Below are 12586 nucleotides of genomic sequence, written 5' to 3' on the forward strand. Positions count from 1 at the left end.
TCCCCTCCTATTTCTCATCTATATGCTGCCCCTTGGCGATATCATCCGAAAAGACAGTATCAGTTTCCACATGTACGCTGATGACACCCAGTTCTACCTCCGCCACTTCTCTCGACCCCTCCAAGGTCTCTAAATTGTCAGACTGCTTGTCCGACACCCAGTACTGGATGAGCAGAAATTTTCTCCAATTAAATATTGGGAAAACTGAAGCCGTTGTCTTTGGTCCCCACCACAAACTGCGTTCCCTATCCACTAACTCCATCCCCTATCCACTAACTCCATCCCTCTCCCTAGCATCTATCTGAGGCTAAACCAGACTGTTCGCAACCTAGGCATCACATTTGACCCTGAAGTGAGCTTCTGGCCACACATTCGTGGCACAACCAAAACTGGCCACCTCCACCCCCGCAACACCGCCCATCCCTGCCCCCACCCCAGCCCACCAGCTGCCGAAACCCACGCCCCCGCCACCTCCAGAACCAACCACCCCAACCCACTCCTGGCTGGCCTCCCACACCCCACCCCTCGCAAACCCGAGGCCATTCAAAACTCGGCAGCCCGTGTCCCAACCCGCACCAAGTCCCGACCACCCACCACCCCCGTGCCCGCCAACCCCCACCGGCCCCCGGACTAGAGACATCCCGACTTCAAAATTCTCATCCCCGTTTATAAATCCCTCCATGGCCTCACCCCCTCCCCCAGCCCCACAACCCCCCCACCCCTCCGAGATTTCTGCGCTCCCCCAATCCTGCTGTCCTGAGCATCCTCGATCACAATCGCTTAACCTCAGCCGCCCAGGCCCCAAACTCCGGAACTTTCCCCTCAAACCTCCCCGGCTCTCCCTTCCTTCTTAAGATACTCCTCAAAACCTACCTCCCACCAAACCTCCGGTCACCTGCTCCAGCCTATCCCTATATGGCTCGGCGTCAAATTTATTTATTTTGTCCCACAACACTCCTGCGAAGCGCATTGAGACGTTCCACTACATCAAAGGCGCTATATAAATACAAGTTGTTGTATCTGTTTCTTGTGTCACGTAAGTGAAACCAGAGGCCATATACTCATTAAGGCATAAGCAAGAAGACAAGACATAGAATTGAGGACTGAAGTTTTCTGCTTTTTAGGCCTGACCTGCGCATTGGGTCACAGTCAGACAACCCAGCAGAAATGAGGTACTCATTGCAGGAGGAATCATGGTGCTGGAGTTATATCAAAGAAACACAGCACAATACTACACTACTGGACAGCTCAGAGCTGCAATGGAGACAGAGGCTGCAAAATGCAGCTCTGTAGCGCCCGTTGTTTCGAGGCTACTAGTGCCATTTAGGTTCCAAAATGACGTCCGTGACATGTGCTGCGCCATCAGGGTCAGGTGTTAGCGTGCGCACAGGGAGCGTCCGCCGTAAGTATGCAGAGTGGCGATGACGCACTGATTTGACACCAGCGCTGCCAGTTAGGAGCTCAACGCTCCAGCTAACGTCTTCTCTTAAACGCAGTCAGCTGAAGACGTGTCCAGCAGCAGGAAGGACCCCCTGCCCAGCAGCACTATTTAAAGGGATCATCATACTAATTACCGATTAGCTGCTGATTGATTTCTACTGCCCGTCGCTATGACAAGTTTTTGGTGCTTTCCAGAGTTCTTTGAAGTTGCTAAAGTCTACCTGCCATGCACGATTATCTTCAACGTCACAGAATATCGGGCGGGGAGTGTGACGGGCGGCCGATGCCATATCAGCGAAGACGACTTTCTAACCCCTTTAGTTTGCTTGGAAGAGTTTGTGAATTTCTTCACCTCATTATGAGGCGGGGGTGTGAGGTGAAGACAAGTGACGCACAGCCTGAACTGGAGGGCACGGCCAGACTTGCAGAACGGCATAAAATGGATACCGTGTTTGCTGGCACCACAACAACAACGTGTATTTATATAGTGCCTCCAAAGCACCGAAATGTCCCAAGGCGCTGTGCAGGGCCGCAGAAGCAGAAATTAGCTCAGGTGACTAAAAGCTTGGGCAAAGAGGCATGTTCCAAGGAACGGCCCATGGGAGGAAAGAGAGGTAGAGAGGCGGAGAGGTTCAGGCAGAGAGCTCCAGAGCCCGGAGCCAGGCAACAGAAGGCACGGCCACCAAGGGCCGAGCAGTTACAATCAGGGAGGCCGAGAAGGGCGGAACCAGAGGAGCGCAGACATCCGGGGGGGCTTGTGGGGCTGGAGGAGACCACAGAGACAGGGAGGGGCGAGGCCACAGAGGGACCCGCAAACAAGGACGAGCACCCCGAAATCGAGGCGTTGCTCAACCAGGAGCGAGCACAGGGGCGATGGCCGAACGGGACCCGGCACGAGCCAGGACATGGGCAGCCGAGCCCCAGACCACTCCTACTCCACGCAGGGTAAAATGTGGGAGGCCAGCCAGGAGCGCGCCGGAATAGCCAAGTCCAGAGGCAACAAAAGCACGGATGAGGGCCTCAGCAGCGGACAAGCCGAGTCAAGGTCGGAGACGGGCGACGCCACGGAGGTGGAAATAGACGGTCCCAGCGGATATGTGGTCGGAAAACATGACACCCAGGTTGCACACACAGCGGGGAACATCATTATCATCATAGGCAGTCCCTCGAAATCGAGGAAGACTTGCCTCCACTCCAAAAGTGTATCCCCAGGCGGCTGCACAGTCCAACACGGGAACCACAGCCTCCGTCACAGGTGGGACAGGCAGTCGCCGAAGGAAAGGGTGGGTGGGGAGCCCAGTCTGTTGCATGCTCCCTCCTCCGTCCACGCCTAGTCTCTGCATGCTCTCGGCGACGAGATCGAGATGCTCAGCGCCCTCCTGGATGCTCCCTCTCCACCCCGGGCGGTCCTGGGCCAGTGACTCCCAGGTGCCGGCGGGGATGCAACATGCTACCCGCCACCACCTCAGCAATACCCCAGCCCTGCCGAGATAGAAAAGGCCATCCGTCAGATCAAGAACAACAAGGCATCGGGAGCGGACGGAAACCCCACTGAGGCACTAAAATATGGCGGAGAGACGCTATTGGCATGAATGCATGACCTCATCTCTCTCATCTGGAAGGAGGAGAGCATGCCGCGAGATCTCAGACATGCAGTAATCGTGACCACCTTTAAAAAAGGGGACAAGTCCGACTGCGGCAACTACAGAGGAATCTCCCTGTTATCAGCCACTGGGAAAGTCATCGCTAGAATCCTCCTCAACCGTCTTCTCCCTGTGGCCGAGGAGCTCCTCCCAGAGCCACAGTATGGATTCTGTCCCCTACGGGGCACAACGGACCTGATCTTTACGGCGCGACAACTGCGAGAGAAATGCAGGGAATAGCACCAACCCTTGTACATGGCCTTCTTTGATCTTACAAAGACCTTTGACACTGTCAACCGCGAGGGACTATGGAGCGTTTTGGCTGCCCCCAAAAGTTTGTCGCTATCCTCCACCTGCTCCACGACGACATGCAAGCCGTGATCCTGACCAACGGATCCACCACAGACCCAATCAACGTCCGGACCGGGGTCAAGCAGGGCTGCGTCATCGGGCTTCTCGATCTTCCTCACTGCAATGCTCCACTTCACACTCCACACCTCTCCGCTGGAGTGGGACTAAACTATAAAACCAGTGGGAATCTGTTCAACCTTCGTCGTCTCCAGGCCAGATCCAAGACCGTCCCATCCTCTGTCATCAAACTACAGCACGCGGACGACGCTTGCGTCTACGCACATTCAGAGGCTGAACTCCAAGTCACTGTATTTATGACCCCTAGCTTTGGTCTCCGCCACAAGTGGAAACATCTCTCTGTCCACCCTATCAAACCCCTTCATAATTTTAAAGATCTCTATAAGGTCACCTCTTAACCTTCTCTTTTCCAGAGAAAAGAGCCCCAGCCTTTTCAGTTTATTCTGTTAGTTACAACCTATCAGTTCTGGTATCATCCTGGTAAATCCTTTCTGCATCTTCTATAGTGTCTCTATAACTTTTTATTATATGGAGACCAGAACTGTTCACAGTACTCCAACTGTGGTCTAACCTAAGCTCTATACAAGTTTAACATAACTTCTCTGCTTTTCAATTCTAATTCTCTAAAAATGAACCCCAGTGCTTTGTTTGCATTTTTATGGCCTTATTAACCTGCTACTTTCAATGATTTGTGAATCTGAAATAGAAGGGAAACGTCTGCAAGCTGCACCAAGTCCCTTTCATCCATCATCCCTAGGCTCGCTATCCTACATTAGCTCACGGTTAAGCAACGCCTCGATTTTAAAATTCTCATCCTTGTTTTCAAATCATTCAAAGGCCGCACCCCTCCCTATCTCTGTAATCTCCTCCAGTCCAACAACCCTCCGAGATATCTGCGCTCTTCCAATTCTGGCCTGATTTTAATCGCTCCACCATTGGTGGCTGCCCCTTCAATTGCCAAAGCCCTAAATTCTGAACTTCCCTCCCTAAACCTCTCTGCCTCTCTACCTCTCTTTGTTACACTTATGCACTTCCCAGAGTCTGTCTTTCAGACGGGAAAGATTTCACAGCCTGAGGCCTAGGGGTAGAGGCGTTTTGCCCAAGTGGACATGTTGGCTTTTTTAGTACCCATTTTCTTCATAGTAACGAGACTTTCTGGTCCTTATACTGAATACTGTTCGAGCTAAAGAGGCAGAAAGAAGTGTTTTGACTATTCTCTGAATGAAGTTTTTATCCGAATCGTGGTATTGCTTTGACAGTATTCTGGTGCGTAGTTCTACTTCCCAACTGAGAAAAGCAGCAAAAGATGCTTAACTGCTTCAAAATGGATGACAACGCTCGAAGAGCCCTGACACGTGAACGCCACATGTTCCCCAGGCTTTAGTACTGCAAGCAGTAGGTATACACACCATCCCTTCACTCCTATTGCAAGAAAAGGAGCAGGAATACACGTGAGGTCAAAGAGGAAGACTTGTCACCAGGCAGAGCTTTGATTCACAACCTGCTGTCACTAGGACATTCAAAACATTGTTTATGGTCTCTCCCTCTGGCCGGAACACGGAGTTGGAAAACAATTCTTCATTGTTGAGTGCTATTGTGCGGTTGGAAGGATCAATCCGTGAGAAAGCCCTGCTGTTGGCCACCTTTTAGATACATTAAGATACGAGGGAACATCTGCGGCAGGTCGGGGCCTTAAAAGGACCGGCGAGCGTGATGGCGTACCACTCCAGGGAGTAGCACGAGCTGGTGCAGGAGGGCGACGGCAGTGAAGAGGGCGACTGGACTGGTCGTCCAGCCCAGGTCGGTGATTGGAGCGTGGGCAAGTACAGCAGGAGCGGTGAGGTTGGGGCGCAGGAGCGGCGAGTGATCCTGGAGCAACGTGATCGGGGCCCGGGAGAGGCTTGAGTTTGGGGCCCAGAAGAGGCGAGGGCCCTAAGGCAGCACGGGCCTGCCCACATTGCAATATGTGTGCACAGTAAGTCTGTGCAGCAGAGGTCTCCAGTTGTCTTGGTTAATCCTTGCCACTGGATCAAGACCTAGTTCTGTCAAGCTCACCGATCGGGATATTTGTCCCACAAGCCTCCTGAGCCCTGTACCAATAGGGAAATGCAGGCAACCTTTTGAGAGACAACAGCCAGTACATCTCTTGGCCAACTGCTGGAGTGGAAGGCAATTACATTGTGATGTCTATCATTGCCCCGGATCTGTCACTGCTCTGAATAATCCGCTTTTTGACCAGTGCGCCTGGAAGTGTCTGAAATGGGCTTTGGATAAGAATCTGATTTCTAACAAAGAAGTCCATTGTTCTGGTTTTCAATTAACTGCTGTGCCTTCTGATGTAGAGACATCAGTAATTAAGGTTTTAAAGGAATTTTCATTGTCGACAAATCAAACTTCAGAATTCCAGCCATCATTCTGCCACTTTTCTGACCTTGTCTGATTTGCATCTTGGCAGAATCCGAGGGGAGACACTTGGCACCACATCCCTGTCATGCGCGTAAATTCAATTTAAAACCACTCCAGCAATTTGTAACCGTGGGAAAGAATATTCAGTGCACAGGGAGTTTAGAGCAGCCAGGCTGAGCATTATGCCTGAATTATCTAAATATTCTCTGCCAACAATGTAACCTGAAGGGCTCTTCCGCTGGGTTAGTTGCTAAAGCCGATGTGCAAGACAAGCAAAGAAGGTATCTGGTTAGTTACTCGGTCTGTACTGCGTTAGCTGATCATGGCTGGGGTGGAGATAAGTGGCTGGACTTTCTACTTAAATCGCTGGGCCATTGCCCATTTATCGCCCAAAAAGGAAGGTTATCGCTCATTTCACTGTAAAAGTGGAAAGTTGGGCCGGCATCGCTGAAAAATTGCCAGCCCAACTTTCGTGTCACATCGCCGAGGTGATCGCCCACACATCGCTCACACATAGCCCAGCGCAACTTTTGACTCATCGCCCACACATCGCTGGGTTGATCGTTCGCCGAGAAGATCACTGGACATCGCTGGAGAAAAGCTGCTCTTACCTGGTGCTCCTCACAGAACTCGGCACTACAGACGCCATTTTGAACGTCGGAGGAAGTGAGAGACTGCTTAAAGAAGGGGTTTATAATTTGTGAGTTATTTAAGGGCCTTAGTTACTGATTGATCCACTCACATATTTATATTTATTTTAGTACAAAGGGCATTTATAGCGATAGTGATAGTGATGGGGTCTGTAACGTCTCTACCTTTACTTGTAAATGCTCACATGCTGGAGACTGAAGTTGGTTTTAGTGAAGGGCCCAATCAAAGAGATGGCAGACTAATGCGGAGGCGGAGGAGGAGAACGTACACCCGACGAACTTACAGGAAAAGCAATCGTACCTCAACTTGTCTGATAACACGTGCCTTAGGAGGCTGCGCTTCCGAAAGGAGGTCATTGCTGAGATATGCCAGCTAATTAAGAGAGACCATCAGTACCGCACTGCCCGTTGAGATATAGGTTACTGCGGCACTTCCCTTCTACGTATCGGGCTCCTTTCAGGCTTCAGCTGCTGACATCTGTGGTATCTCTCAGCATGGAACACATTGCTCCATTCGACAGGTGACTCAAGCCCTTCACGCTCGCAGGATGGACTCGAAAAGCTTCCCTATGACTAGGAAGGCACAGACCGGAAGGGCTTTGGGTTTCTTGAGAATAGCAAACTTCCCCAAGGTGCCGGGAGTAATAGACTGCACCCACATCGCCCTGGAAGTAACTTTACAGGATGCGGAGGTGTTTCGTAACCAAAAGGGATTCCACTCCCTGAATGTGCAGCTCATTGTCGACCACAACCAAATAATTACGGCAGTTAATGCTAAATTTCCAGGCAGCATCCATAATGCGCTCATCCTGCGTGAGAGCGCTGTCTCTGACCTGTTTAACAGGCAGCCACAATGTCATGGTTGGATGCTGGGGGATAAAGGATATGGCCTTGCCAGCTGGCTCATGACCCCCCTGCGTAATCCTCTGACGGAAACCGAGAAGCATGACTGTCATGTATCTTACATTATTATATATAACTGTATCCTAACATGCAATACATGACTGTAATAAGATATGACCTGTAACCACCAGCATCCCTTACCACCAGGGGTGCACTTGCAAGAGACAGGTATATAAGGACAGGTCTCATGCAGGTGCAGCATTCCAGAGCTGTGAAATAAAGGTGCAGGTCCAGAGTGACCTTGACTTCACTACATGCCTCATGTGAATCTACTGAGGGGACAGGACTTTACAGTGGTGACGAGTTACGGGATTACAGAATCCACAGAATGGCGAACAACGGATCAGATGAAAAGTACAATGCGGGAGACAATTGGGAGGAATTTATAGAAAGGCTCCAGCAAAGCTTTGTAACCAAAGACTGGTTAGGCGATGATAAGGCAGACAAGAGAAGGGCCCATCTCTTGACTAGCTGTGGCTCGAAAACATACGCTTTAATGAAGGATCTGTTGGCTCTCGAAAAACCAGCAAGCAAGTCGTTTGAAGAATTGAGCACACTGGTAAGAGACCACCTGAAGCCAGCGAGCAGTCTACACATGGCCAGACACAGGTTCTACAACTACAGACGCTGTGTGGGCCAGAGCATACCCGACTTCGTGGCGGAACTTCGGAGGTTGGCTAGTTTATGTGAGTTCTCCGATGAACTGAGGAGAGAAATGCTGAGAGACTTTTTCATTGAAGGAATAGGCCACGCAGGCATATTTCGAAAGCTCATAGAAACCAAGAACATGACCTTAGAGGCGGCAGCACTGGTTGCACAGATATTCTTGGTAGGGGAAGAAGAAACGAGGTTGATTTACAATGCAGGTACGACAACTAACGAAATATCGGAACAAGAAGTTCACAGCACTAAACAAGCTGCTACCCCCACACACAGACAAAACCGGGAGAACAGGCTCTTGACAGCAGGCAGAAGCCATTAAGGGCCACAGGAACGGCCGTTCACACCTCATCAACCCACAATGCGAGCAATCAACTACAAACTGAGAGAAGCTCAAGAGAGATCAGCCAGACACAGCTCATTCTTTGGGAACACTTTGAACAATGGAACAGGTCTGTGCTGGAGGTGTGGGGGTGGGCACTCGTCAAGGGGATGTCGATTTCAGCAGGCTGTTTGCAGAAATTGTGAATATACAGGCCATTTGGCCCGCATGTGCAAAAAAAACGGCAGCTCGGCTGGTATACGAATCGGATGGGTCGGAAAGCAGACCAGAAGATGGTGGGGACAGTACCCGGGACACCGATGTACAGCGAGTCAACACGATCAATGGCCACTGCTCCTACAACAGGACGCCTCCTATAATGATGAGGGTCCTACTCAACGGGATATCTGTCAACATGGAGCTGGATACGGGAGCGAGTCAATCTTTCATGGGCGTTCAACAATTTGAACAACTGTGGCCGCATAAAAGAGACAGACCAAAACTCACAAGGGTCGACACCAAACTAAAGAAATCGTACCAGTCCTCGGCAGCGCCATGCTCTCTGTCACACACAAAGGGACAGTGAACTGACTTCCCCTGTGGATTGTCCCCGGAGACCCCGCAGCACTGCTGGGGAGAAGCTGGCTGGAAAAACTAAACTGGAAATGGGATGATGTCCATGCCATGTCATTAGAGGAACGGACCTCCTGCTCAACAGTTATAAAGCGATTTGAACATCTCTTTCAGCCAGGTGTGGGCACTTTCAAAGGGGCCAAAGTCAAAATCTACATCACACAGGTCCATCACAAGGCCAGAGCTGTATCCTATGTGATGAGGGAAAAGATTGAACACGAACTAGACTTGCTTCTGCGGGAAGGCATTATATCACCTGTGGAATTTAGCGACTGGGCAAGTCCCATCGTCCCAGTCATGAAGCCTGATGGATCCGTACGAATCTGTGAGGACTACAAATCTACCATAAACAGAGTCTCCCTACAGGACCAGTACCCACTGCCCAGAGCGGAGGACTTATTTGCCACATTGGCTGGAGGTAAACTTTTCTCAAAATTAGACCTCACATCTGCGTATATGACGCAAGAATTGACCGAGGAATCCAAGCTACTCACCACCATCAACACACATCGAGGCCTTTTCATGTACAATCGATGCCCATTCGGCATCAGGTCGGCAGCTGCCATATTCCAGCGCAACATGGAGAGTCTGCTCAAGTCCATCCCGGGGACGGTTGTATTTCAAGATGACATACTTTTCACGGGCAGGGACACCGACTCCATCTCTGTAATTTGGAGGAAGTACGAAAGCGGTTGGATCGGGTAGGCCTATGAGTCAAGAAATCCAAGTGCCTGTTTCTCGCACCCGAGGTTGAATTTTTGGGCAGAAGGATTGCCGCTGATGGAATCCGCCCAACAGAGTCCAAAACAGAAGCAATTCGCCTGGCACCCAGGCCCCGGAATGTCTCAGAACTGCGCGCCTTTCTCAGGCTACTCAATTACTTTGGGAACTTTATGCAGAACTTAAGCACGCTGCTGGAGCCTCTCCACATGCTACTCAGGAAGGGGTACGATTGGTTTTGGGGGGACGCCCAGGAACGCGCCTTCAATAAGGAACGCAACCTGTGTTCCAACAGTGTTTTGACTTTCTTTGATCCAGGTAAAAAGCTAGTTCTCACATGCGATGCGTCAGCGTATGGGGTCGGGTGCGTTTTGCAACATAGTGCGGGCAAATTACAACCCATAGCTTATGCCTCCAGGTCACTTTTGCGGGCGGAGCGCGGGTACGGAATGGTAGAGTAGGAGGCGCTCGCGTGCGTGTACGGTGTCAAAAAGATGCACCAATACCTTTTCGGGGCCAAGTTCGCATTAGAAACCGACCACAAGCCCCTCACATCCCTCCTATCCGAGAGCAAGGCAATAAACGCCAACGCCTTGGCGCGAATTCAACGGTGGGCACTCAAGCTGGCATCCTACGTCTATACCATAAGGCACAGACCAGGCACAGACAACTGTGCCGACGCGCTCAGCAGGCTAGCCCTGGTGACCACGGAAGGGTCTGATGAACAGGACTGTGAGATAGTCATGGCAATCAATGCCTTTGAGTCCACAGGTTCGCCCATGACGGCTCGCCAAATCAGAGCCTGGACGGCTAGTGATCCCACATTATCCTTAGTAAAAAGTTGTGTCCTAACCGGTGACTGGGCAGAGGCTCGCAATGCCTGCCCCGAGAAATTAAAACCCTTTCACAGGCGCATGCATGAGCTATCACGACAAGCAGACTGCCTGATGTGGGGCAGCCAAGTAGTCATGCCTCTGCGAGGCAGAGAGGCATTTGTCCGGGAGCTCCACCGCGAGCACCCGGGGATCGTTCTCATGAAGGCCAAAGCCAGATCCCACGTCTGGTGGCCTGGTATTGACGCGGACTTGGAGCTCTGCGTCCGAAGGTGCACCATTTGTGCCCAACTCAGCAATGCCCCCAGGGAGGCTCCCCTGAGCCCCTGGCTCTGGCCTACCAAACCGTGGTCGCGGGTGCACGTAGACTATGCGGGCTCATTCATGGGCAAAATGTTCCTCGTAGTTGTAGATGCATTTTCAAAGTGGATCGAATGCACCACTTTAAACTCGAGCACAACCTCCACCACTGTGGAGAGCCTCGCAACCATGTTTGCAACGCACGGAATCCCTGACATATTGGTCAGTGAAAATGGTCCGTGCTTCATCAGCGCAGAATTCCAAGACTTTATAATTGACCACGGCATAAATCACATCAAGACGGCACCATTCAAGCCGGCCTCCAACGGCCAGGCGGAGAGAGCAGTGCAAATCATTAAACAAGGCATGCTTAAAATCCAAGGTCCCACACTGCAGGGTTGCCTGTTGCGACTGCTGCTGGCGTACAGATCTCGTCCGCACTCATTGACTGGGTTTCCCCCCTGTTGATGAAAAGGACTTTAAAAACAAGGCTCTCATTAATCCTCCCAGACATGCACGAAATCGTTGAGGCAAAGCACCGTAAGCTGACTGAGTACCATGACAGAAATTCGAGGGGGAGATGGAATGAGATAGGGGACAAAGTGTTTGTTCTAAACTATGGCAGGGGTCCCAAATGGCTTGCAGGGACAGTAACAGGCAAGGAAGGAAACAGGCTACTGGTAGTACAAATGGACAATGGTAAAACCTGCCAGAGGCATGTAGACCAAGTCAAAAGCAGATTTACCAACAATACTGCGGAACCAGAGGCAGACTACAATGTGGAACTCGCACCACACCTGGTGGACAGACAGAAGGAACAACCTGAGGAAAGGGTAATCCCAACAGACAGCCCAGGCGAGCCAACAACAATCACACCAATCGAAACAGACAGCCCAGGCGAGATACCAGCAACCACACCCAAGGAAAAACAGACACCAAGGCAAACAACTGAACCACAACTCAGACGCTCCACGCGAAAGCGTAGACCACCTGAGAGACTGAACCGAAAAGACAATAAGACCTTGGGGGAGGGTGATGCCATGTATCTTACATTATTATATATAACTGTATCCTAACATGCTATACATGACTGTAATAAGATATGACCTGTAACCACCAACATACCTTACCACCAGGAGTGCACTTGCAAGAGACAGGTATATAAGGACAGGTCTCAGGCAAGTGCAGCATTCCAGAGCTGTGAAATAAAGATGCAGGTCCAGAGTGACCTTGACTTCACTACATGCCTCGTGTGAATCTGTACTGAGGGGACAGGACTTTACAATTACAACGAAAGCTACACGCAATATCGTTGAAAAGACAATTGGATTGCGTCAGATGCCTGGACCACTCTGGAGGCAGCCTACAATACCACCCTGACCAGGTCGCTGAGTTTATTGTGGTGTGCTGCGTGTTGCATAACCTAGCTATGAGGAGAGGACAACAGTTGCCAGATGGGGCTGCCGGTCCACCTCAGGATGGAGTGGAGGCAGAAGAGGCTGACGAGGAGGTGGAGGAGGAGGAGGAGGCTGGTGACGACCTCGGGGAGGACAATCAGCCTGGCGATGAACCCATGCCCCCACGCACCCCCGCAAGACTGAAAAACCCTGTGGGAGTTACATGGCTGATAAATTGTTGCGTCAGCGGCTCATAAATGAACGCTTTGCATGAACTTACATTGGGGACAGTCACAGTTATAATTACGGA

At 51.0% G+C, this 12586-nt stretch overlaps 1 protein-coding gene across 3 annotated transcripts in view; it reads left to right on the plus strand.

Moving 5' to 3' along the window:
• Positions 1–12586, plus strand: part of rad51b (RAD51 paralog B) — a 667540-nt gene that overhangs the window by 617020 nt on the left and 37934 nt on the right. The gene's annotated exons all lie outside the window — the stretch shown is intronic.

This window comes from Pristiophorus japonicus, chromosome 4 (genome assembly GCF_044704955.1).
Source record: "Pristiophorus japonicus isolate sPriJap1 chromosome 4, sPriJap1.hap1, whole genome shotgun sequence".
NCBI lineage: Eukaryota > Metazoa > Chordata > Chondrichthyes > Pristiophoridae > Pristiophorus > Pristiophorus japonicus.